Source organism: Trichechus manatus, unplaced genomic scaffold (assembly GCF_000243295.1).
Source record: "Trichechus manatus latirostris isolate Lorelei unplaced genomic scaffold, TriManLat1.0 scaffold00021, whole genome shotgun sequence".
Lineage (NCBI taxonomy): Eukaryota > Metazoa > Chordata > Mammalia > Sirenia > Trichechidae > Trichechus > Trichechus manatus.
In genome coordinates this window covers 15,923,154-15,950,466 of record NW_004443957.1, presented here as the reverse complement: position 1 = coordinate 15,950,466, position 27,313 = coordinate 15,923,154, and the positions used below count along the sequence as shown (strand labels likewise).

The 27,313-nt window shown below is 38.9% G+C and overlaps 1 protein-coding gene and 1 pseudogene across 3 annotated transcripts in view; one reads left to right on the top strand and one right to left on the bottom strand.

Annotated features, from left to right (window-relative positions):
• The window catches only part of ABL2 (ABL proto-oncogene 2, non-receptor tyrosine kinase), a 130,321-nt gene that overhangs the window by 54,159 nt on the left and 48,849 nt on the right, over positions 1 to 27,313 (top strand). The window lies entirely within an intron of this gene.
• On the bottom strand, positions 7,732 to 9,033 carry LOC101352350 (40S ribosomal protein S2 pseudogene; annotated as a pseudogene).

Genomic DNA, 27,313 nt, shown 5'->3' with positions numbered 1-27,313 from the left:
AGCATTTTGGATAGATATCTTCTCATCTTTCATGATACCTGGGAAGTTTTCTGTCAACAAATCTTCAACAATTTTCTCTGTATTTTCTGTTATCCTCCCCTGTTCTGGTACTCCAATCACTCGTAGGTTATTTCTCTTGATAAAGTCCCACATGACTCTTAGAGTTTCTTCATTCTTTTTAATTCTTTTATCTGAATTTCCCTCAAATAACTTGGCGTCGAGAGCTTTATCTTCAGTGCCACTAATTCTAACTTCTACTGCCTCAATTCTGCTCCTGTGACTTTCTATTGAGTTGTCTAATTCTGAAATTTTATTGTTAATCTTCTGGATTTCTGATTGCTGTCTCTCTATGGATTCTCGCAGCCTATTATATTTGTCATTATGTTCTTGAATAACTTTTTTAAGTTCTGCTACTACTGTGTCTGTATGTTCCTGGGCTGTTTCTGCATTCTGTCAAATTTCCTTTCTTATTTCTAGAAGAGTTCTGTATATTAATCTTTTGTATTCTGCCTCTGGTAATTCCAAGAAGTTCTCTTCTTCCAGAGAATTTACTGATTATTTTGGGAGCTTGCTGAAGCCATCATGGACTGCCTGTTTATGTGACTTGATATTGACTGTTGTCTCCGAGCCATCAATAATTTATTATAATCTTATTTTGTATTTGCTTAGTGAGACTTAGCTTCTTGTTTTGTTTTGTTTTGATATGCCCAAATAGGCTGCTCATGTGCACTAGTTTGATTTTTGACACGTTTGGATCTCTAACGTCGTGTCACCAGGTAGTTAGTTCTGTAACTAAGTATGTGCACACAGGAGGCTGTTAAATTTTCCTATATGGGTTTAGCTCGGGTGTTCAGGCAGTCGGTCACCAGGTGTGTGATGCAGGCTCTCACCCCCAGTCCTAGAGAGGCATGGGTGATTGGTGCTGGCACTGGACTCTGGCTATGGTAGGGTATCACGTGCCGAACCAGGCAGAGGGCTGATGGCTGCCCCTGAGAGTCTGAAAGGAAAGCATGTCCATATTCTCTAGGGTGAGTAGGTAGGTGAGTTTTGCAGCCGGACTAGGAACACCCCACTCTGTGGGCTGTAAAGACTCGAGGGCACCACTTTTTCTTGAACTCCTGTAGCAGGTGACTAGGCACTTTAGGTGCTACCACCAGTCCTCAAGCCCCTGCTGCAGATCGATAAAAGTGCCTACTTAAGGGACAGGGCTGTTTCGAGGGTCACAAATCTGCCAGTTCACAGCTGAAGCAGTTGAAGTTAAACTGCAGATGTTTGCCCTGTTGTACTGTGGCAGTGAGGACTAAAGCTGTTGACATGGGTCCCCACAAGTCTATACAGGGGTGTAAGGCATTCAGAGTCTGTGGACCCCTGATACCTGTGCCCAGCAAAGGAGCTGTGCCGACCCTGTATTCCTGACCTATGGGAGCCAGCAGCTTATTTGTTCCCTCTCCAAGGCCAGGAGAATGGGTCAGGGTGCCCTTTGGGATCTACTTCTGGCCCAGTGGACTCCTGTTGCAGAGCGCGGAGGGAGGAGGTAAAAGGGAGAGAGGTTTTTCCCAAATGGGCTTTTTTTTTTTTTTTAATCCCCGCGAAAGGGTGCACACATGTACTTATCCTAGCCTCTTGGGAGCTGCTTGTCACTGGTTTGGAGTGTCCAAGCAGAATCTCTGCTGCCGGGTCTCTCTCGATGTGGAAACTGCTTCCCAAGCACGCACACAGCACCGCTGTTTGCCTGCTTCACCGCGGACCGGCATGGCTGTGGCGCTGCAGTTTTGCCACCGCGGCTCTAGCCCTCCTCACCTCTTCCAAACAGTCTCCCTCTCCTGTATCACTCAGACGGATTTCTTAACCTTGCCTTGTTCAGGGCTCCCAGATATTCACATACAATGAAATCACTTGTTTTTCCAGGTCTTTGTTGTAAGAGGGATATAGGAAGCATCTAACTACCCCGCCATGTTGACCACACCTCTCTCCCAAATTTATTTTAATAAATTTTTTAAATTAATATATTAGGTTTTGGGATCAAGGACTTCTCTGATAACTTCTTTTCCTAGTGCAGGCCACCTCCTCCATGCCTGAGCTACCTGCCCACAGCAGATCAGCTTTTCTGGGATTCACTCTTAGGAGATAATTCCACCTGTGTGGTCGTTAACTAGTTATATGACTTGAGGAGTCTCTTTATTGCTCTTTTTGTACTTCAGTTATCTTATCCTTCAAAGTGAAAGTTGAGTTAGATAATCTATAAAGTTTTTCCTATCTCTAAAATTTATTACTTGGTACTTAAAGTGAATTGCCACGATGCTTACACTTGCAGTGCTTCCCAACCCCCCTTTTTTTAGAGTAATTTAACTCTACAGTGGGAGACTCTCTATGCCTAGGAGACTCTGTGCCTGGATACAAATGTACCCAAGTGTCCAGATGCCTTCTAGTTGTTGTTTGTTAGATATGAACCATTTTACGAAAATTAGTTTTTCAAAGACTTTTTCAGGTATATGTATAATGAAAAATCATATTAATTTTTAAAATTAATTTCGACCATGGTTATTAAAAAAATCTATGATTAACTTAATCATAAACTAGGCAGAGAGTTGCCTTTTGCACAGTCTATGTCAAAAAGATCCTCCTGCACACTATTCCACATTAGTTATAGCATATAGAATAGCATACAAAATGAAATAAAAAAAGCAGGCAGTTTTAAAGAGTAGCACCACTTGCATAGAGACAATTGTCTCTAGATATTTAAAGAAAGCTTGAGATAAAGGAGAAAAAAAGGAACCAAGAATAACGGCAGTTTCAAGCCTGAAAGAATAGTAGTTATAACAAAAAAACGGAAAATTTGGAATAAAAGTATGTTTAGTTGGAATATGAGCAAGGGCTTAAAACAGTACCAGCTTTAATACATTTATTACTTTGAGTAGAATTTTGACATGTTGGAACTTGAACTATTGCCAAAATTTTTGTATTCTATTCAATGTAATTGTATCCCTACTGATATATTAGTACAGGCATATTTGCATAACACCTCAAATACATACCACAATATATTACATAAAGGACACATACAATGAGTAGGAAATTGGCAATCCTGCCAAGCCAGAAGTCTTGCATCCCATGTTACGGGCATTCTATTAGAAGGCTGTGATGCCCCAATAGGCCATAATGGGGTTGAGGAAAAGTTTTAGTGGGGATTTTCTCTTGACTGCTAATGAACGAACAGGGAGAAGATTATGAGTAGCCCATTCCCTTACCAAAGAGACACTTTTAAACTGATTATGTATCTTGTTAATGCAAAGTCTACGTCAGCTTTGTAAGTAGAGGGTTACCTTTTTTGTGTATTTTAAAAATCAATTTTAGCGCTTACAATTTATCAGCCCCTGAGATACTAGATTTATGAGATTTTAGTCCATTCTCCCCTGCTCAATGAATTAAATTAATTGCAATTAAATTAAATGAATCAGTTACAAGTAAATTCCAAGTTCCCTAACCTTTCATTTATTGGGGTTTCAGTAGATGCAGAAAAAAGCAGTAGTAACAGTTTACTTCCCTTCTGAATCTTGTCCTAAGTCCCAGGGCAAGATACTCTCAAAAAGGACAGCCTCCCTGACTGAGGATGACTGTACTTGGCAGGGGATAGTATGTCATGACTATTCTTGGAACTTGACTTGGCTGTTCCTGTGCTGCTTTGGCAGAAGCCAGAAGGGTTGGGTTGGATCTCTGGGCATCTTTGGAATAATCAGGATGCTTAGTGTAGTAGCCCTGCTTGTAACCAGGGCTCCGTCCTCTTACAGTGTTTTTAATCCCTGTTCTTGTTAGAAACAGGAACCTGCTCCTCACTGGTCCATCTCTTCCCCCAGCCTACTGTGTTTAATTAAAGCTTATTTTTCTGTTGATTCACTTAGTCCTAAATATGGCACATCAAAAGCAGAATTTTACTTCTCATAAATGCTCAATTGCCTGTATTATTTCTTAGGATAGGAAAATATAGCAACAATAAAAACTAAAACTAGTGGTTGCTAATAACAGCTTTATTACTTTTGTTTTCTTGAATAGCATTTGAATATGTCAGACATTTGCCTTCATCTCCCAAGGTGAGATACTCTTAGAACTTTAAGAAATCTTTTATGCATATAGTTAAAAAAGGAATGATAATAAATTTTCGATCAATTTCTTATAAACTCTTTTGACTGTAGAGACTATGGTAAGAATTTGTGTAGCCTGTAATCTCCTTTATTAGGTTGCTTCATCATTCCCTTTCATCACCCTATAGGTCTCACTGCCTGGGGCATGAGCTCATATTCCTGTTTATTAGACTTACAAGACAGTGGCATGCCAGACAGTAGTAAAACCTTCTGGGACAGATCTAGTCTGCTAGGAAACTAAAATTAAGAGCTAGATGTTTACCCCTTAAGGTCATCCATTTAAATGTCCAGTTTCTAAAAGGAGAGTAGTCTTCCCCCTCCTCCCACCAAACCTATCCTCCAGGTAGCTAATTTATTTCTTTAAGGTAGCTTCAAACTGTACTCATAGATTGTTCTAATAAAGCCACCAGATATTTACTAAGCTTTTACTATTGTGAAGTATTCTTGGCAGTGGAAGTCTAGTCTCTACCAGCTCCAAGTCACTGGTGGTTGCTTTTGTGTTCTGAAGTGGGGCTGGCAACAGAAGGCCTGTTCAAGGGATCTGAGAAATAGGATAAAGGAGCTAGCTGGACATCTATCACCCTGGCCTAACATCCTGCCCCTCTTTATTTTCTCTCTGGCATTGGCATCCACAACTTCCTGTTTCTGCTGTAACCATGTATGTTTTCTACTTTGCCCAAAGTGCCAAAAAACCACCTTATATCTTTTCTCCTTTTTTGAAATAAAAGGTGCTCTAAGAAATTTCCCAGAGAGTAACAAAGGGTAAAAGCACTAAGAGGAGGTCAGGGGATAAGTTCCCTTTTATATTTCTATACCTTGTCCTTATTGCTTGGAACCAATAGAAAAGTTAAGCAGATATAAAAAAAAGTTGTAGAAGGTTTTAAGACTACACTGTGGACTGAATGAACACACACACACATTTAAAAGTATTTAAAACTCATTCTCACTTGTACATCCAAGTGCAAGGGTGGGATCTATAGACTTATCGATGAAGAATATGAAAGAAGAACTATAGTACTGGAAAGGTTTTGGGTTCATCATGGGTCTGCAGCTATTGGAGGGGGTAGATGTCTCATTCCTTGACCCAAGGTGAGGAGGTAGGAGGATAATAACATTTTAGGTAGAGGAGAGAGATTGGATCCACAATCTATTCCCATGGAAATAGTCAAGAAATCAAATGATGTATTGCAAATCTGCTGCAAAAGACCTCAAAAGCAAAGATGTCACTTTGAGAAATAAGATACACTTGACACAAGCCCTGGTATTTTCAATTGCCTCGTATGCACGTGAAAGCTGGACAATGAATAAGGAAGACTGAGGAAGAATTGATGCCTTTGAATTATGGTGTTGGTGAAGAGTATTGAATATATCATGGACTGCCAGAAGAACAAACAAGTCTGTCTTGGAAGTACAGCCGGAATGTTCCTTAGAAGCAAGGAAGGCAAGGCTTCATCTCATGTACTTCGGACATGTTATCAGGAGAGACCAGTCCCCGGAGAAGAGGACATCATGCTTGGTAAAGCAGAGAGTCAGCAAAAAAGAAGAATACCCTCAATGATATGGATTGACACAGTGGCTGCAACAATGGGCTCAAGCGTAACAACGATTGTGAGGATGGTGCAGGACTGGGCAGTGTTTCTTTCTGTTGTACATAGGGTCGCTCTGAGTCAGAACCAATCTGATGGCACCTAACAACAACAACAGGAAGTAGGGGAATAATAATGTTCCCAAGGCCTGCAGGGTAGGGTGAGGAAAAGTCAGGGAGACAAAGGAAGAGAGCTTGTTGGGAGTGAAGGAAGGCTTTTTAGCTGCTTGTAAGGTGTAATGGATTGAATTGTGTCCCCCCAAAATACGTGTCAACTTGGTTAGTCCACGATTCCCAGTATTGTGTGGTTGTCCTCCATTTTGTGATGGTATTTTTATGTTAAAGAGGATTCGGGTGGGATTGTAATACCCTTACTAAGGTCACATCCCTGATCCCAATGTAAAGGGAGTTTTCCTGGGGTGTGGCCTGTACCACCTTTTATCTTACTAGAGATAAAAGAAAAAGGAAGTGAGCAGAGAAGGGGGGACCTCATACCACCAAGAAAGAAGCACTGGGAGCAGAGCACATCCTTTGGACCTAGGGTTCCTATGCGAAGAAGCTCCTAGTCCAGGGAAAGATTGACGAGAAGGACCTTCCTCCAGAGCCGACAGAGAGAGAGAAAGCCTTCCCCTGGAGCTGATGCCCTGAGAATTTCTCTTTGTTACAGCCATCCACTTGTGGTATTTCCGTTAAAGCAGCACTAGGTAACAAGGACATAAGGCATATACGTAAAAAATGGTAATTAATCTGTTTACATAAAATTTGATATAAATATATTTATTAATAAGGGGAAATCTTATTAACGGTATTAAAAATGCTAGTTTACCAGTATATTTAAAATGTTTTTTTCTTGCAAATAATAATATCATGCTTGAATTTAAAAAAAGTTGTTTAGCTTTTTTATAATCACAAATCCAGTCAGTGTTCAAATTTCTTTTTTTTTCTTGAGTTTGTTTGAATCAGTATCCAGGTTAAGATTTATACATCACAGTGATATATTTTATAATTAATGTGATATTTAACAATATGATATCTAACATAATTGATATGTATCTTAGCTCTTTTTTGATCTGTAGGTTCTCTTGATACTATTTTGGGCAAAGTAAAGGGCTATATTATTTCTAAAATGCCATTGAAAGCCTTTCTAGCTTTAAAATTTGTTGCTGTGTTACTATAATTGTATGAGCTATTTCCCAGAACATACTTTCAAAGTATTTTTTTCTTTTTCTTTTTCCTTGCGCTGTAGGTGAAGGTTTACAGAGCAAATTAATTTCCCATTCAATTATACTTAAATTGTTCTGTGACATTGGTTGCAGTCCCCGCATTGTGTCAGCACTGTCCCCATTACCACCCTGAGTTTCAAAATATTTCTTGATGGCTTTGGAAGAATCCTAAAAGTGTATGTAACATGAATATGCATATCTAAGTTTTTTTTAATTAAAATTTTCTTCATAGCTTATGATTTTTAGTAGTTTAGAAATGTCCAGATAAGGCTTGTTCCATATTTACAATGCACAGTTCCCCCTAATATTCTGGCTGGACATTAGATACTGTCTTAGTTATCTAGTGCTGCTATAACAGAAATACCACAAGTGATGGCTTTAACAAAGAGAAATTTATTTTCTCATAGTCTAGTAGACTAGAAGTCCATATTCAGGGTGTCAGCTCCAGGGGAAGGCTTTCTCTTTCTCTCTTGCTCTCTCTCTCTGTCGGCTCTGGAGGAAGGTCCTTCTCACCAATCTTCTCCTGGTCTAGGAGGTTCTCCACACAGAAACGTTGGGTCCAAAGGATGCACTCTGCTCCTGGGGCTGCTTTCTTGGTGGTATGAGGTCCCCCTGTCTCTCTGCTTGCTTCTCTCTTTTATATCTCAAAAGAGATTGGCTCAAGACACAATCCAATCATGTAGATTGAGTCCTACCTCATTAACATAACTGCCGCCTATCCCACCTCATTAACATCACAGAGGTAGGATTTACAACACATAGGAAAATCACCTCAGATAACAAGATGGTGGACAGTCACACAATACTGGGAATCACGGCCTAGCCAAACTGATACACATATTTTTGGTGGACACAATTCAATCCATGACAGATAGTTAATTTTAATCAGATACTTAATTTAGTATCTTCAGAAGAGATTTGCTGCTTGTAGGTCAATTAAAACAGAGCTAGCCCATATGTAATAGGTGATAGAATAGGCTTTATGGCATAATTTTTTTTTAATTGAACAATATTGTCCATTTTATTTATTTGGGTTTTTATATAAATTGAACCAAAGATGCTGCTATCCAGTAAGAAACCTCCTTTCACGTTTCTGGGAGTTGTCACAGTTTCTCTTTTCTCCTTTTACTGTGTCACACATTACTTCAAATCACTTTATCTGTAGAAACTAATAAGATCTGAAATGGCCAGTATGAGAATTGGGTGCAATTCCTTGTTTGCTGGTTCCATTTTCAGCCTAGTGGTGGCCATCTTCCACACACTAATTCTAAGAGAGGAATTTTATGCCATAATTTAAAAGCCACCAGCAATGTCTCCCTGCCTACTTGTTAATGTTTTTAAAATTCTTCTGTCGGGCATTTACTTTATTATTTTTTTCAGGTTTAATTAATTCACTTCATTCTTTTTGTATAAAGACAACTATGTAGTGACCACAGCTGGAGCCTGGGTCTCCTTCTTGGAGACTCTGGTGTGGGTCTTTGCAAGATGGTCAGTGAATTCCTGGGGTGGAGACTTGGTGAACACGATCTCTTTCCAGAAGTCTGGGGTAAGATAGCTGTAGGTCTTAAGAGATGGCATCAAAGGTGGCCTTGGCGAAGCTCCCAGGGTGGCAGGGCAGCCCCTGGCTGTGGTGTAGCAGTCATTGATGTCAGCCATCAGCAGCAGCTTCTTGGGCACAGAGGCAGAGACAAGGATGCCAGTGCCTCTGGGTGCTGGGATGAGGCCCACCAGCACAGAGCACCACTGGCCGTCACCTTTCAAGGACAGTGTGGGGCCTGCTGATCTTGTTCCCCCAGTAGCCTCATTACACAGGGATGTTGGAGAGCTCGGCGAGGATGATGGTGGCCACCTCCTTGGAGCACTTAATGCCCACGCCAATGTGGCTGTTGTAGTCCCCTGATGGCAACGTATGCCTTGAACTCAGTCTGCCGGCCAGTGCGTGTCTGCTTTTGAACTGGCATGAGTTTCAAAACCTTGTCCTTGAGGGACATCTCCATGAAAAAGTCAATGATCTCAGACTCCTTGATGGACAGGAAAAAGAGATAGAGCTTCTCCGGGACTTGATCTTCATGTCTTTGACCCAGCCCAGCTTGGCGACCGAGAGCCACCCCTTGTCCCCGGCCTGGCCTCCGTGAGCCTGGTGGCCCCGGTCGGGACTACAGCTACAAACCTAGATGTGGAGGCGGCTGCTGAAGACTCTGCGGAAGCAGCTGGGTCCTCCCATCCCAGGACCCCTATCCCAGCGGCCCCCCATCCCAGGGGCCCGGGTGCTTGGGCCCCCTCACTGCACCAGCATCATCCACCATTTGGTATTTTCTCAAAGAAGCAGGGGCATTTATTTTTAACTAAAAACTTTATTGGGGGTAGGGTAGATGATTCATTGCCATTACTTGTACATTACCATCCTAGTACAAGTTTATTATCAAATAATCGTACTAATGCTCTAGAGCACAGTTCTGGAGACCCTGTTCAGGACCTGAGAGTAAACACCCTCCCAACCTTTAGCTTCTGAGTAAACTGAATCTGGTTTGGGACAGTGGATATATACATTCATATAAGGGTACATACAGAGAGTGGTAGTATCATGAGGGGCTAAAATCCTTGGGAGATAATGGAACAGATTAACTAAGATCGGTCGGGAAGGAGGGTGCCAGTCAAGGCCTACTTTACAATCTTCTCTAGGACCAGACCTGATTAAGGAGTTACTGTATCTTCAAGTGTAGCAGATTCCAACCTTTATTTCTAGTTTTTGCTATTTGAAAATGCTGATAACCTATTGTTTATGATTTTTAAGGTGAATTATTTGGCCATGAATTATTTTAGGTTCTAGCTCTGCGATTAGCTTTAGTGAGGAGAAAGGTATTTATTTGTGGCCTCCCTTGTGATTTTTCTTTTTCTTGGGAAACTATCGTATAAATCAATGAGGAACATCTGTGTTCCAAACAGTGTTAGGCTTGCACTTTTTTCTCCCATCAATGATTTGACTGTTCTTTTTCAGAAATGAGAACATAATTTTTCAAGAGTTTTTTGGGTAACATGAAAACATGATCCTGAAAACCCACTCTTTGAAGTTTCAAAGTTCATTATAGAGTTTTATTTCTGTTTCTTTGTGCTTAGGTGTAGCATAATTAAGTAGATGTACTTTATTTCATAACAGTGTCAAATGAACTTATTCTAACCAAATTTCTAAGTTAGACTTTAAACTCCTTGAGAGCAGGGTCTCTATATCTTAAATCTTCGTATTCCCTATACCCATTGCCCTCAAGTCGATTCCAACTCATAGCGACCCTATAGGACAGAGTAGAACTGCCCCATAGGGTTTCCAAGGCTGTAATCTTTACAGAAATAGACTGCCACATCTTTCTCCTGCAGAGCAGCTGGTTGGTTCAAATCGCCGACCTTTTGGTTAGCAGTCAAGCACGTAACTATTGTGCCACCAGGAATCCTTTGTATCCCCTATAGTATCTAGCAAACAGTAAAACCCTGCTGTAAGTGGGGTCCAAAATGTGGTATGTGTTATTAAATTACCAGTGTGACCCTGCACAGATAGCCAGTAGTTAATAGAGCCGTTCACCAATCATGGTAAATCAGAACTGTAGTCCCTTGGACGGAATAGGTGCTCAAATTTTTTGAGTGAATGAGGATTTCTGTTTGTATTACTTCATGCTGATACAAATTATTTAAGTTCCCACTTTCATTTAATTCTTTATTATTCTCAAATACAACTGTGTAGGGCATTTGTATTATGTATTTTTTTAGAGAAAGATATTTAATGTTTGGTAACAATGACTAAAATAATAAACTTGTTATCAAGTTTTTCTGTGGAGTTGGATAGAATTAAAACAATGTATTTTTTCTTTGTGCTTTAGGTGAAAGTTTATAGCAAAAATTTATACACAAATTGTTTTGTGGCATTGGTTGCAATCATCACAATGTGTCAGCACTCTCCCCCTTTTTACCCCAGGTTCCCTGTGTCCATTTGTCAGTTTTCTTGTCCTTTCTTGCTTTATCGCCTTTGCTTTTGGGCAGGTGTTGCACATTTGGTGTCATCTTTATTGAACTAGGAAGCACTTTCCTCACCTGTGTTATTGTTTTGTAGGCCTGTCTAATCTTTGGCTGAAAGATGGACTTCCGGAGTGGCTTCAGTTCTGAGTTAGCAGGGTTTCCGGGAGCCATAGTCTTTGGGGTTCCTCCAGTCTCTGTCAGACCAGTAAGTCTGGTCTTTTTTTTTTTTTTTGTGAGTTTGAATTTTATTTTACATTTTTTTCCAGCCTCTGTCCAGGACACTCTATTGTGATCCCTGTCAGAACAGTTGGTGGTGGTAGCTGGGCACCATCTAGTTCTGGGCTCAGGCTGGTGGATGCTATGGTTCATGTGATCCATTAGTCCTTTGGACTAATATTTTCTTTGTGTCTTTGGTTTTCTTCATTCTCCTTTGCTCTGGACTGGATGGAACCAATAGATGTATCTTAGATGACAGCTTGCAAGTTTTTTAAGATCCCAGACACTACTCACCAAAGTAGGAGGTAGAACATTTTCTTTATGAACTGTGTTATGCTGGTTGACCTAGATGTCCCCCAAGACCATGGCCCTCAGTCCCAGTAACTCGGTCCTTTAAGGTGTTTGGATGTGTCTAGAAGCATCCATGACTTTGCCTTGGTCAAGCTGTGTTGATTTCCCCTATATTGTGTACTGTCTTTCCCTTCACCAAAGTTAACACTTATCTACTATTTAGTTAGTGATATCCCATCTCCACCCCTCCCCTGCCTCATAACCATCAAAGATTATTTTTTTCTGTGTTAACCTTTTCTTGAATTTTTATAATAGTGGGCTCATACAATGTTTGTCTTTTTTGTGATTGACTTATTTCACTCTGCATAATGCTCTCCAGATTCATCCATGTTGTGAGATGTTTCATGGATTCATCATTGTTCTTTATCGTTGGGTAGTATTCCATTATGTGTAGCAGTGTTCTTAAATAATTCAACAAGAACTACTTCAGATTATAACCTATATCTGATTTTCCTTGCTTACATTTCTCATGACTGTTTAAAGTCCCTTGGTCTTGGCTTGGTATGCCTGGTGTTTTGAGAAAGATTGGTTAAATGCTTTTTGTGTGAAAGGGTTTATTCTTGTTTGTGTTACATTTTTCTGATTTTCATTCACTCTTTAGAAGTGATATTTATCTAAATCCCAACTTTCTGAAAAATTAAAGCAAGCAGAAAATCAGAGAAAATTCTAACTCTGAGCTCTTTTAATACTGTCTAATATAACCAAGCATTTCTACTAAAGATAAGACTAGTTTCCAAGTGAAACTAGACTATATCATCCTCTGCGGACATTGTGGAGAAACTGAAGTTTTGACTTCAGGGGACTGTGAATTAATAAGCATATTAACCAACTCAATGTTGACTGATCTGAATATAGTATTTGGCCCAGAGAGTAGGTTTCCACTACTGCCTACTGAATACTTTTGGCATTTATTATTGTTAAATGAATGAGAATTTCCTTGAAAATTTGAAGGCTCAGTATTTGGACTAGGGAGTCATGCTAGTTAGTGTCATACAGCACTGTTCCTCAAACATTTTTGTTTACATCCTAAAAGAAATTCTCAAAGCTATCTAGGTGGGCAGAGGATGTGGCTGTAAAGGAATAGCATGAGGGAGTTCTTTGGATAGAACTATTCTCTATCCTGATTGTGGTGTTGATTAACAGATCTATTGCTGTTGTATGCCATCCAGTCAATTCTGACTCATAGTTGATTCTGACCCAATAGGACAGGGTAGAACTAACCCAAAGAGTTTCCTAGGCTGTAATCTTTACAGGAGCAGATTACCAGGTCTTTTCTCCCATGGAGCCACTGGTGGGTTTGAACCTTATGGTTAGCAATTGAGCACTTAACCATTGCATTACTATGGCTCTTTACACAAGTCTATACGTATATTAAAATTTATGGAACTCTGGGAGTGGACAGCCCTGTAAAACCAAATGGGACGAATGAGGTACAGTAGTCCAGTGACAAGGCCAGAAGGCAGAAGGGGACAAGGAAGCTGGTGATAGGGAACCCAAGGTTGAGTAAGGATATTGTTGATGTGTTGTGAGATTGTTAACCATTATCATAGGGCAACATGTGTAGTGACTGTTAAATGAGAAACTATTTTGTTCTGTAAGCCTTCATCTTAAGTGAGAATAGCAGCACAATTGGAAGAGCGTAGTCAATGTCACTGAACTGTGCATGTAGAAATTTTTGAAATGGTGTATCTTTGGCTATGTGTATTTTCACCAAAAAAAAGGTTAAGAAGTTAGAGGGTTGACATGTTGTGGGGTTGTTAACCAATGTCATAAAACAATATGTATACTACTGTTTCATGAGAAACTATTTGTTCTGTAAGCCTTCACCTGAAGTACAATTTAAAAAAAAAAATTTATGGAACTGTACACAATGGGGTGGGGGAGCTACTCTTTTTTTCTTCCTTTTACCGCCTCTTTTTTTATTTTTATTTTTAGAATACAACACACTGAAGTAATGGCAATATTAAGAAGATAATTTGGGGAAAACCCATCCCTTCACTAAAGCCCCTTACCATTCAGCTCTTATCAGTCTATATACCCTTTTGTTTATTTATTTACATTTTTATTTTTAATGTGGTAAAATATATAGAGCAAAACATTTACCATTTTAACTATTTTTAAATTTACAGGTAGTCCCTGGGTTACGAACAAGATCTGTTTCTAAGTCTGTCTTTAAGTCGAATTTGTAGGTAAATTGGAACAGGTACATAAGGTACATACGGTTCTTATTTAGCATCAGTTAGTCAAATGATTGTCTTAGTAAGTAGTATGTATTTTACCTTGCTATGCACATAAACAGTTAAGAAACACTTTCCAACCACGTAGTGTTTTCATGAGCATCACAAAGTAGTGTGTGCATTTGTTATTACGAACCATTGTATGTATTTAACTCAAAGTTTTGATATAATAGGCTTTATGGCAGTCCATTCTTAAGTAATAGTTGTCCATAAGTCAGACATTTGTAACCCAGGGACTGCCTTTACAATTCGGTGGCATTAATTACGTTCACCATGTTGTGCAGCCATCGCCACTATCCATTTCCAAGTGTTTTTCATCACCCTAAACAGAAACTCAGTACCTTTTAAGCAATATCTCCCCATTTCCTCCTCCTTCCAGTTCCTGGTAACCATAATAAACTTTTTGTCTCTATGTACTTGCCTATTATAGATATTTTATATAAGTGGGATCATACAATATTCTTTTGTGTCTGAACTATTTCACTCAATGTTTTCAAGGTTCATCCATGTCATGGCATACATCAGAACTTTATTTCTCTTTATAGCTGAATATTTTATTATATATATATACCCCATTTTGTTTATCTGTTCATCTGTTGATGGACATTTGGGTTGTTTCCGCTTTTTGGCTGTTACGATAATGCTGCAAGGGTCTATTTGTGTTTCTGTTTTCAGTTCTTTTGGGTATATTCCTGTGAGTTGGATTTCTGGTTCATATGGTAATTCTGTTGAACTTTTAACAAAAAGTAGTCACATGGTCTACTCTTTTAAACTTTTTTTGGGTGACATCTAAAAACTTTTTTCATCACAAGTTTAAATAACCACAAGTTACATTATTTCTAGTATGTTATAAATGACATTTTTAAATAAAACTTTTACATCATTCTTTTAAATGTATCCAGGAATCTAAAAACATCATAGTAATGTATTTACCATCTGTTTAAAAGGTACATGAATAGGTTCTTTTTTAACAGTGGAAACTTGTAAATTGTTTTTCTTTGGTCTTGTGTTTCTGTTCCACTTCCCTCATTGAATTTTATACTAATGTAGTGTTTTATTTATCACTGACTGTATCATAATTCTCTGCACTTAAAATAGGTTTTTATAAATCAAAATTGAAATTGAATTTTAGTTTCTGTGAATGTTTGAAAATTTTTATGATTGATTTAGGATTTTAACTTAGTACATGATCGAAACTATAAATATAAATTTTGATAAATAGAAGAATTTTATAGGAAATGGACTATATCAGTCAGCTATTACTGCAGTGTTAATGGTCTGTAATAAATAATCTGAAAATCTCAATTGCTTACTCTTTTTTCCCCCCTTGTGAGTCTCTGGGTCAGGTGGGATTTGGCTGATTTCAGCTCATTTGAGCTTGGCTGTGTTTGTCTGATTTTAGCTCTTAGCTCCCAGGTCTGCTGTATATATTTCATTCTGGTACCAGCAGCTACCCGCATAATCTTCTCGTGGAGATAGCAGAAGCACAAGAGGGGTGAGAGACAGACAGACAGACACACACACACACAGGTCCCAACTGGCATATGGTCACTTCTGCCCACATTGTTAGGCAAAGAAAGTCACATGATCAAGCCTAAAATGACTGGGGCCGTGAAATATACTTTGCCTACCCCAGTGATGCTGCAAAGTCTTTTGGGAAAGAATTCCAAAACCCAAACCAAACCTGTTGCTGTTGAGTCAATTCTGACTCATGGTGACCCTATAGGACAGAGTAGCACTGCCCCATAGGGTTTCCAAGGAACAGCTGGTAGAGTCTAACTGCTGACCTTCTGGTTAGCAGCCGTAGCTCTTAACCACTGCACCACCAGGGCTAAGGTCTGTGGATGGATAATTCTATAACAGAGAGGGATTGAAAATTTGGGAACAGTAATCTATCACGCGCATCTCTTAATGAGATGCTTTTTCTTGTGTCTGTAGGTGATATTTACTAGAATGAGAAATCCAAATTGAGATATAAAGCAGTAGGAGTTAGCCAGGGAAGGTGGGGATGAGGGTAGTGGGCAGAGAATACTTGGGGCCAAGGAAACAATGTTTGCCAAAATAGGGTTTGGGAAACTTCAGAGTTCAGTATGGCCAAAGCATAGGGTGGGAGGTCAGGTGATTACCAAAAAGAAAATGGACAGGAGAGCAAAGCAGAAGTCATTGCAAAAGAGCATCTGAGGGAGATTAAATTTTAACTGAAATGCAATGGGAAAATAATTGGAAGGTTTTAAACAGAGTTATGATTTCATCAGAGTTGTTTGTGATCTAGGAAAAAACTGTGTTTGACTGTTTGTGCAGATTAAATCGGCATTAGATGACTAGGTTGAGAGATCAATGGGAGACTATCGCAAAAAATTCAGGTGCAGAATGAAGGTAGCCTAAACTGAGGTAGCAGAATTTAGAGCTGGAAAGACATGTTGAGCCACAGAAAAGTAATTTGCACTATTTTCAGCCAATGAGTAAATTGGTTACATTTTCTAATTTATATGAATGTTAGAACAAGGGCAGTTTTTCAATTAAACTATGTCCTCAATCCTGATAAAGCAGTGTGTATGTTAACAATGTATGTTAAAAATGATATGTAAATAGTAAACTTTAATACCAATGCCAATTAATATTATGCAGAATGTTTTCCACTTTAATTCCTTAGGAAAAGGCTTAATATCTTGTTTTATTAAGGCTAGTATGTCAGTGACCTAGTGTGTATTTTGTATTTCTCTGGTTTTAACCATTTGTCCCCTCCTTCATAATCCAGAAAATTCAAAATACAGTAAAACCTGCAAAAGCTGAAACCTGTGTAAGGCAGAAACCTGTCAGAGAAGGAAAACTCAAGTATTTTCCACTAATAGAGAGTGATAAAAAAATGGTGTTAAGACTTCACCCTGTCAAAGGCTGAAAACTTGAAGACCCAGAAAAACACAGCAGTCCTGCTTAGTTCTGGCTCTCACAGGTTTCACTGTATGTATTTATCTGAAAGAAAAACTTTTGAATTTGTTACTGCTCTTTAATGGCTTCTAATTACCAGCAAGAAAAATCTGAACTTCTTAGTGTGGCATTCTCCAAGAGCTGGTCCTTATTTTCATTTTCTTAGCACTTCATTTTGTGCACACATCCTCTCCCCATAAACGAACAACAGAAACTCTAGGGCCATACTTTTTTTTTTTTTTTTTCCGTTTTCAGAATGTGTTATGCAGTTTGCTGTCATTAATCACCCTTTGCCTGGGTTTCCTTCTTCCTTATCCACCTTACCTTCTTCAAGTGGTTGATGTACAATGACTTGCCAAGTTAGTGTCTTTAAACTGGAAGCAATACACAGAGGCACAGATCTCATCTTTCCAGTACTGATGTATCCCTGGTGCTTGGTATAGTGCTTGGCACAAAGTGGATGCTCAGCAAGTATTTGAATAAATTAATACATTGATGAGTTATTGATAGTTACACATTTTAGAGTGTCCTATGGATTAAGTGTTAAGCACTTGGCTGCTAACCAAAAGGTTGTCAATTCACACCCACCAGCTGCTCTACAGGAGAAAGATGTGGCAGTCTGTTTCTGAAGATGATGGCTCTGGAAACCCTATAGTTCTATTCTGCTCTCTCCTATGGGGTCGCTATGAGTTGGAATCAACACTACGGCGATGGGTTTTTGGGTTTGATGGATTAAGTTATTTTCTTCATGTGTTCACACAGTCATACACATTCCATGCACAGAAACTATAGTGTGTATGAGCAGTTGTTGCATGCTTACATAGTCTCAAGAAACAGCTGATTGCTTAGATTACACAGAATTGTATTATAGATCTTTAGGAATGATCTAGGTTTATTTGTGAGTCTCTCCCTAGGAATGTCAGCTCTGAGCTTGCACTGAAGTCATTATACCAGGTGCTAGCTACATTGACTTTGGGAATTCCATGAAGGAAAGAGGATTGGCACATTCCTTTCATACCTTAGATATTTCATTATCTTTTGCCTTAATGACATAGGCAGTGATGTGTTTCTGCTAAGATGCAAAGGTCTTGGAATGCTAAATTGCACAAGTTTTGTTTGTGTTTAAGAAGGGCCTTACTTTCCTCTGAATTTTTATCATAATTTTATACAGAAAAGTATTTATATCTAAAATAAGTGTGGGAATTTCAGACTCAGGTTCAGCTGCAAATTCTCATCTGCAAGTATTGCGAAAATTTATTGTTCTATGATGTGATCTTTATGACATTTTATTATATTCATATAACTAGTGTGAAAATGTGCCTCAAACCATTTTTGGCTTTTTTTCCCGTTTTAAATTATGCAATAAAGTCAACTTTTTTTGTTTGGTGTACAATTCTATGAATTTTAACATGTAGATTCATGTAACCCCATAATCAGCAAAACAGTTCCATCATCCCAAAAAGCCATCTCATGCAATTCTTTTGATGTTACATCTTTCCCCTGGATCCCTAGCCCCTATAGTGTTGTCTTTTCAAAAATGTCATATGAAATAATATAGTATGTAACCTTTTGATATTAGCTTCTTTTGGAAAGAAGCATGTTATCAGTAGTTTGTTCCTTTTTATTGCTGAATAATAATCCATTGTATGGATGTACCACAGTTTGTTTATTCAGTTATCTGTTGAAGGACATTTAGGATGTTTCCAGAGCTGCTATAAACATTGTGTACAGGTTTTTGTGTGAACGTAAGTTTTCATTTCTCCAGGCTGAATACCCAGGAGTGGGATTGCTGGGCCATATGGTAAATATATTATTTTTATAAGAACTGACCAGCTGCCTTCCAGAGTGGCTGTACCATTTGGCATTCCCCTCAACAAGGTTGGCGGTTTGAACCCACCTAGCAGCTGCGCAGGAGAGAGACCTGGCAATCTGCTCCCCTAAAGATTACAGCGTAGAAAACTCTCTTCTTTAATCTCTTTCCACAGTATTTTGTAGTTTCTGAGTTTGTTAAATTTATTTCTAAGTATTTTATTCTTTTTGATGCTATTGTGAATGGAATTTTCTTAATTTCATTTTTTAATTGTTCATTGTGTATAGAAATAATTGATTTTTGAATATTGATCTTGTACCCTACAACCTTGATAAATTCATTTCTTAATTCTAATATTTAGTGGATTCTTCAGTGTTTTCTATATACTAGATCATGTCATCTGCAAATAGGGATAGTTTTACTTCTTCCTTTCCAATCTGAGTGCCTTTTATTTCTTTTTCTTGCCTAATTGTTCTGGCTAGAACATGCAATACAATGTTGAGTAGAAGTAAGCAAGACCAGACATCTTTGTCTTGTTCCTGATCTTAGGGGGAAGGCTTTTATTTCAGTCTTCCTGCATTAAGTATGATACTAGCTGTGGGTTTTTCATAAATAATGCCCTTTATCAGATTGAAAGGCTGTTGGATTTTGTCACATGCTTTTTCTGCATCTATTGAGGTGATCATGTGTTTTTTCCTCTTTATTAATATGGCATATTACATTGATGGTTGTATGTTGAACCAACAATGATTGCATTCCTAGGATAAATCCCACTTGGTATGGAGCATAACACTGATAGATTTGGTTTGCTAGTATTTTGTTTGAAGATTTTTTGTATCTATATTCATAAGGGCTATTAATCTGTAGTTTCCTTTTTTGTGATGCCTTTATTTGGTTTTATCTCTTCTTAAAGTCATTCTGGAGTCCCTGGGTGGTGCAGCAGGCTCAGCTGCTAACTGAAAGACTGGAAGTTGGAGTTCACCCAGAGAGAGGCACCTTGAAAGAAAGGCCTGGCAATCTACTTCTGAAAAATCAGCATTTGAAATCCCTGTGGAGCACAGTTCTACTCTGACACGCATGGGGTCACCATGAGTTGGAGTTGACTCTATGGCCTCTTTTTTTTTTTTTAAGTCATTCTACACACTCCACTCGCTCATCATGGAAGAGGCCTTTTTTCACTTGTTCATTTCTAGTCTCAGATCAGAGGTCAAATTCACTACATAAGTGCGGAAAGCTGAACAGCCATGTGATTATAGAGGCCCTTTAAACTTTCTGATTTTTGCAATCCAGGGCAAGTGATCTCTGGCACAGCAGGATATTGAATAAAGCATACACACTTGTGCAATACTATTATGGTTCTGTTGTTTCTTGCTATTAATAGGGTGGCTTTGGGTTTTTCATAGTTATTAATTGCCCAAGATTTCAAGGCTCATAAGTACCAGAGGCATTTGGTCCCTGAGTGGTACATAATGGTTAACACGCTTGACTACTAACCTAAAGGTTGGTGGTTTGAACCCACACAGTGATGCCACGGAAGAAAGGCCTGGAAATCTGCTTCCGTAAATATTATAGCCAAGAAAACCCTATAGAGCATTTCTACTCTTTAAACACATGGGGTCGCCATGAGTTGGAATTGACTCGTCAGCAGCGGGTTATTCGTAAGTACCAGAGGCTGAATTCCAAACCCTAATCCAAAATTTTATCTCTTCCTCATACTACATGGATCTATTCATCTGAGAAATAGTATAATAGTATTTTTCTAGCAGAGTTAAGGTGAGGAATAGTGATAATGTATGTAAAGTGCTTGGCTTATATAAGCAAGCACCTCATCTTATGACTGAGTTCCATTCCGATGATTGTGTCATTAAGTAGGTTCTGATGTAAGTCAAATACTTTTCAGTTTTCATTATTTTTGCCTTTTTTTTAAATCACTTATCAATCCAAAATTTGAACATCTGCGAGTGAACATTTAAGAATGATAACATCAGCAAATTACATGCTGCAACACTGTATGTAGTACATATTACTAACGATAAGATGTGTACAAAAAAAAAAGTCAGTTGTAGCTCGAATACATCATAAGTTGGAGATCACTTGTACTCAATAGCTGGTAGATGTTAATTCCCTACCTTCTAAATTGCTCCTGGATGGTGTGGGTGCACAAAAGTCCAGAATTTACCTTTGCTCCAGTGGAGTTAGTAGTATCACATTGTTTTTTTCTACCTCTTGCTTATTCTTCCTCTCCCCTTCATTCTATTCCCCACAATCTGGCTCAGCATTCAAAGAGTTTTGATGTCTGACTTACATTCTTAGTCTCTCATATGAATTTTATTGATAAGCACAATATTCTCCTCTGCTATCTTCAAGATAGAATCAGTGGAAATACAGCAAAACTTAAAGAAAAATTAAAACGTCATACTTTTGTGTTGGTTTAAATATACAAAACCACTCCTTTCTTGATCTGGGTCCAGCTATCCTTGTAAAGAAACACTACAAGCTCCCGCTGTTAAGGATTCTGTGTTTTATCTCTTAGATACTGCTAAAGCATTCCTTTATTTACTTATTTTCTTTAAATTCGCTATAGTCCTTACCTGGTGTGCGGACTACCCATTGCTATCAAGTCGATTCCAACTCACCGTGACCCTATAGGACAGAGTAAAACTTCCCTATAGGGTTTCCAAGGAGCAGCTGGTGGATTCGAATTACCGACCTTTTGGTTAGCAGCTGAGCTCTTAACCAGGTCCTGGAAAGACATGATTGGTTGTTTTTAAAATAAATGTTTTCACTGCCCTATGGCGCCTCATATGCATGTGAAAGCTGGACAATGAATAAAGAAGACCAAAGAAGAATTGATACCTTTGAATTACAGTGTTGGTGAAGAATATTGAAAGTACCATGGACTGCCAGAAGAATGAACAAGACTGTCTTGGAAGAAGTATAGCCAGAGTGTCCTTTAGAAATGAAGATGGCAAGACTTCATCTCATGTACTTTGGACATGTTATCAGGAGGGACTGGTCCCTAGAGAAGGGCATCATGCTTGGTAAGATAGAGGGTCAGCAAAAAAAGAGGAAGACTCTTGATGAGATGGATTTACACAATGGCTACAACAGTGGGCTCAAACATAGCAATGATTGTGAGAATGGTGCAGGACAAGGCAGTGTTTCGTTCTGTTGTACATAGGGTAGCTATGAGTTGGAACCAACTCAACGGCACCTACCAACAACATGGCGTGAATGGTTAAGCACTCAACTACTAAAGATTGGCAATTTGAACCCACCCAGAGGTGCCTTGGTAGACAGGCCTGGCCATCTGTTTCTGAAAGGTCACAGCCTTGATAACCTTATGGAGCAGGTCTACTCTGCACACATGGGGTCACCATGAATTGGAATCAACTTGATGGCGACTAATAACAACAACATGACTTTTTACCTCAGATCATAAATTAAGCCAGTGATAATAGTGAATTTTACTATAAGTCATTCGTAGTTTGATACTGACAGATCTTCTAGTAAAAATAACTGTAATAGAGAGCTTTATTAACTAAGATGTCATTAAAATTTTTTAGTGCTTTTGTAATCTTAGTGATAGTCTTATTTTAAGCTAAAGAGAAATACGGTGTTTGCGGTGAAAGCACGGGGATTGAATCCTGGGCATGTTTTTGTAGATTATTTGAACAAAAAAATATGTGTTAATACAAGCCCTGAATCAAAAGAATTTTGTAGTTTGAAGTATGGCTTTTCCTTCTTATCTGTAACACTCATTCTATAGAGGAGATTCTCTATTGCTTTGGGCAGCCAGCAGCTGCTGAAATAAGGATAATAAATAGGGTCCTTTGTTTCTCTTAGTTTAGGCAATTAGAAATATCTGCGTTCAGCCAGCAGCAAATAGCTTGCTGCCAGCACACAAGTATTAAAAAAAAAAACCAAACACATTGCCGTTGAGTTGATTCTGACTCATAGTGATCCTATAGGACAGGGTATAACTACCCTGTAGGGTTTACAAGGTTGTAAATCTTTACGGAAGCAGACTGCCTCATCTTTCTGCCGTGGAGTGGCTGGTGGTTTTAAATCAGTGACCTTTTGTTTAGCCGCCAAGTGCTTAACCGCTTCGCCACCATCAACATGCCTCCTTCCTCATAGATAGTGTGGAGAACTAGCTCCTAAAGATCCGAAACAGAAGAACCAGCTCTTTTTATTTTTAGCATCACATGAAAGATTGTTATGCTACTGAGTTATCTACAGGGCAGTGACAGATGGCCTAATAGGGTAAGTTTAGAAAAACTTTAGAACTAAAAGAAGTAATTCCTAATGATTACCAACATATACATTACTTTTTATGGCATGTTTGTGAAACAAGCCATACATTAAGGGAAGAATTTTATTCAGCTCATCTCTTCTTTTAGGAAAAATTAAAAGGGAAGGCAGTGTCTATTCAATTTTTTTCTCAATAAGGTTGTTCCAAGAGGAGGTGAACATTGACTAGTCATGTTAGAGAAAAGGTTATATTTTTTCATGAGTTCTAAGTTCTGTCACGACCTATGCAAATTTAAAAAAATTCTACTGAGTCATAGTGCATCAGCTCTGGAAATATTTGTGATTATTCTGCTGCTGGGAGTAAATGCAGAAATTTACAGTTTGATTGGATATAATTGACTGGCAAGCACATATATATTAGTTTCTTAGGTTTAACTCTTAAATGTTTTCCTATGTATGGGCAGATGAATCAAGATTAGCCCACTTGGGGGGCCTGGCTGTCTTCAAATCCTTCTCCGAAAGGTAAAAAAGGTTTAAAAAAAAAAGAGGTCTTTTTGTTCCATGTTGGAGCATGAGAGAGGCAGCCTAGTATCACGGAAAGAGCATGGACACTGGAGTCAGACAAGACCTAGGGTTTCAAATTCTGGTTTTACCAACTACCTCTGAGACTTGAATAAGTTACTTGACATTTCTGAGCATTTGTACGTTGGTAATAATAATGTCTGCCCGTCAGGGTTGTAAGTAATGATATTATAAATTATAAAATACCGAAGTTTGTAAAGTGCCAGGTACATAACATGTGCTCCATAAATAGTAGCTGTTATTACAGTCATACTGTAGGGAAAGCCACAGTTGCTTTGAGTCATTTTTAGTTTACATAGAAACCTCATGTTAGTGTAGATTTGTGAACATTAATGAAAAAGTTCTTGAGTGCTTGCTGTGTGATTAATACAGTGATTAATACAGAGGAAAACTGTGATAATATTGTCTAATGCAAAAAAGTGTTTAAAGAATCTTATCTGGAGGCGGGGCCAAGATGGCGGAGTAGTCAGATGGCTTCCTATATCCCTCTTACAACAAAGACCTGGAAAAACAAGTGATTTGATTGTATATGAATATCTAGGAGCCCTGAACAAGGCAAAGTTGAGGAATTGTACTGATTGGCGGGGGATGAGGGAGACGGTTCAGAAGAAGCTAGGAGTGCCAGACCAGCAGCGGGACCTGCAGCTCTTCAGCCCAAAGGGCTCCGAGTACGCAGCGAAGCAGGCATGCAGCTCCATGTGCGTGCTTGGGAGGCAGTTTACACATCGAGAGAGATCTGGCAGCAGAGATTCTGCTTGGACGCTCCGAACCAGTGAAAAGCAGCTCCCAAGTGGCCAAAGATAAGCACATGCATGTGGCCTTTCGTGGGGATTTAAAAAAAGAGAAAAGCTCATTTGGGAAACACCTCTCTCCCTTTTACTTCCTCCCTCCCTGTTCTGCACCAGTCCGGCTGGCTTCTGAAGAGTCTCTGAGTCCTGTGGGCCAGAAGTAGATCCCATAAGGCGCCCTGACCCATTCTCATGCCCTCAGAGAGGGAACATTAACAAACGGGAAAAAATAAGCTACTGGCGCCCCTAAGCCAGAAACTCATGGTTGCACAGGTATAAGGGGTCCACAGACTTTGAGTGCCTTCCACCCCTGTATAGACTTGTGTGGACCCACCTCAACAGTGTAAGCCTTTACTACCACAGTACAACAGGGTAAACACCTGAAGTCTAACTTCAGCTGTTTCAGCTGTGAAGTGGCCGATTTGTGACAGTTGACACAGCCCTGCCTTTTAAGCAGACACTTTTTACCGGTCAGCATCAGCGGCTTGAGGACTGGTGGCTCCACCTATGCCACCTAGTCACCTGCGACAGGGGTCCAAGAATAAATGGTGCCCCTGAGTCTTTATAACCAACAGAGGAGGGTGCTCATCGTCTGGCTGCAAAACTCACCTACCTACTCGCTCTAGGGAATAGGGACACGCTTTCCTTTCAGACACTCAGGCAGCCGTCAGCCCCCTGCCTTGCTCAGTGCGTGACCCCCTACTGCAACCAGATACCTGTGCCTACACAAATCACCCATGCCCCTCTAAAACTGTAGGTGAGAGCCTGCAGCACACACTTGGTGACCGATTGCCTGGACACCTGAGCTGAATCCATACAGGAAAATTTAACGGACTCCGTGTGTACATACTTAGTTACAGAACTAACTACCTGGTGACAGGATGTTAGAGCTTCAAAGGTGCCAATCAAACTAGCGCACACAAGCAGCCTATTTGGGCATATTAAAACAAAACAAGAAGCTAGGACACTAAACAAATATAAAATAAAATTATAATAACTTATTGATGGCTCAGAGACAACAGTCAATATCAAATCACATACAGAGGCAGTCGATGATGGCTTCAGCAAGCTCCCAAAATAAAGAATCAGTAAATTATCTGGAGGAAGAGAACTTCTTGGAATTACCAGAGGCAGAATATAAAAAATTAATGTACAGAACTCTTCTAGAAATTAAAAAGGAAATTCATCAAAGCGTAGAGACAGCCAAAGAACATACAAAGTAGTAGCGGAACTTAAAAAAGTTATTCAATAACATAATGACAAATTTAATAGGCTGCAGGAATCCATAGAGAGACAGCAATCAGAAATCCAGAAGATACTAACAATAAAATTTCAGAATTAGACAACTCAATAGAAAGTCATAGGAGCAGAATTGAGGCAGGAGAAGTCAGAATTAGTGACATTGAAGATAAAGCACTTGATGCCAACTTACTTGAGGAAAAATCAGATAAAAGAATTAAAAAGAATGAAGAAACTCTAAGAGTTATGCGGGACTCTATCAAGAGAAATAACCTACGAGTGATTGGAGTACCGGAACAGGGGAGGATAACAGAAAATACAGAGGAAATTGTTGAAGATTTGTTGGCAGAAAACTTCCCTGATATAATGAAAGATGAGAAGATATCTATCCAAAATGCTTGTTGAACCCCACAAAAGGTAGATCCTAAAAGAAAGTCACCAAGACATTATAATCAAACTTGCCAAAACCAAAGATAAAGAGAGAATTTTAAGAGCGGCTAGAGATAAAAGAAAAGTCATCTACAAAGGAGAGTCAATTAGAATAAGCTTGGACTACTCAGCAGAAACCATGCAGGCAAGAAGGCAATGGAATGACATATATAAAGCCTTGAAGGAAAACAGCTGCCAGCCAAGAATTATATATCCAGCAAAACTGTCTCTCAAATATGATGGTGAAATTAGGGCATTTCCAGATAAAGCAGAAGTTTAGAGAATTTGCAAAAACCAAACCAGAATTACAAGAAATACTAAAGGGAGTCCTCTGGTTAGAAAATCAATAACATCAGATAACAATGCAAGACTAGAACACAAGACAGAGCAACCAGATATTTACTCAGATAGGGAAGTCGAAAATACATCAAAGCTAAAACACTGAGAATAGGGAAAAGAAATATCAATATGTAAAAAAGGAGAACATTAAAACAAAAAAGAGGGACTTAAAAAATGCAGACATAGATTTTTCATATGGAGGAGAAGTCAAGGTGATATAAAGAAATAAAAGACTGATATGAACTTAGAAAAATACAGGTAAATATTAAGGTAACCACAAAGGAAACTAACAATCCTACAAATCAAAATAAAAAACTAGAAAAATACAAAGACTCAGCAAACACAAAATCAACAACAATGAAAAAGATGAAAATACTTAAAGAAAAATGACTCAGCACAGAAAATTAAGGGGAGCGAAGAAACTGTGAACAACACACGAAAAGAGTCATCAGGGTGACAGCACTAAACTCATACCTGTCAATAATTATGCTGAATGTAAATGGACTAAATGCACCAGTAAAGAGACAGAGAGTAGCAGATTGGATAAAAAATCATGATCCGTATATATGCTGCCTTACAAGAGACACACCTTAGACTTAAAGACACAAACAGGCTAAAACTCAAAGGATGGAAAAAAATATATCAAGCAAACAAAACTCAAAAAAGAGCAAGAGTGGCAATATTAATCTCTTGACAAAATAGACTTTAAAGTAAACTCCACCACAAAGGATAAGGAAGGGCACTATATAATGATTAAATGGTCAATACACCAGGAGGACATAACGATAATAAATATTTATGCACCCAACAACAGGGCTCCAAAATACACAAACTCTAACAGCTAACAGCTCTGAAGAGAGAGAGAGACAGCTCCACAACAGTAGTAGGAGACTTCAACATGCCACTTTTGGTGAAGGACAGAACATCCAGAAAGAAGCTCAACAAAAACACAGAAGAGCTAAGTGCTACAATCAACCAAGTTGATCTCATAGACATATACTGAACACTCCACCCAACAGCAGCCAAGTGTACTTTCTTTTCCAACGCACATGGAACATTCTCCAGAATAGACCACATGTTAGGCCATAAAGCAAGCCTTAACAAAATCCAAAACATCGAAATATTACAAAGCATCTTTTCTGACCATAAAGGTATAAAAGTGGAAATCAACAACACAAAAAGCAAGGA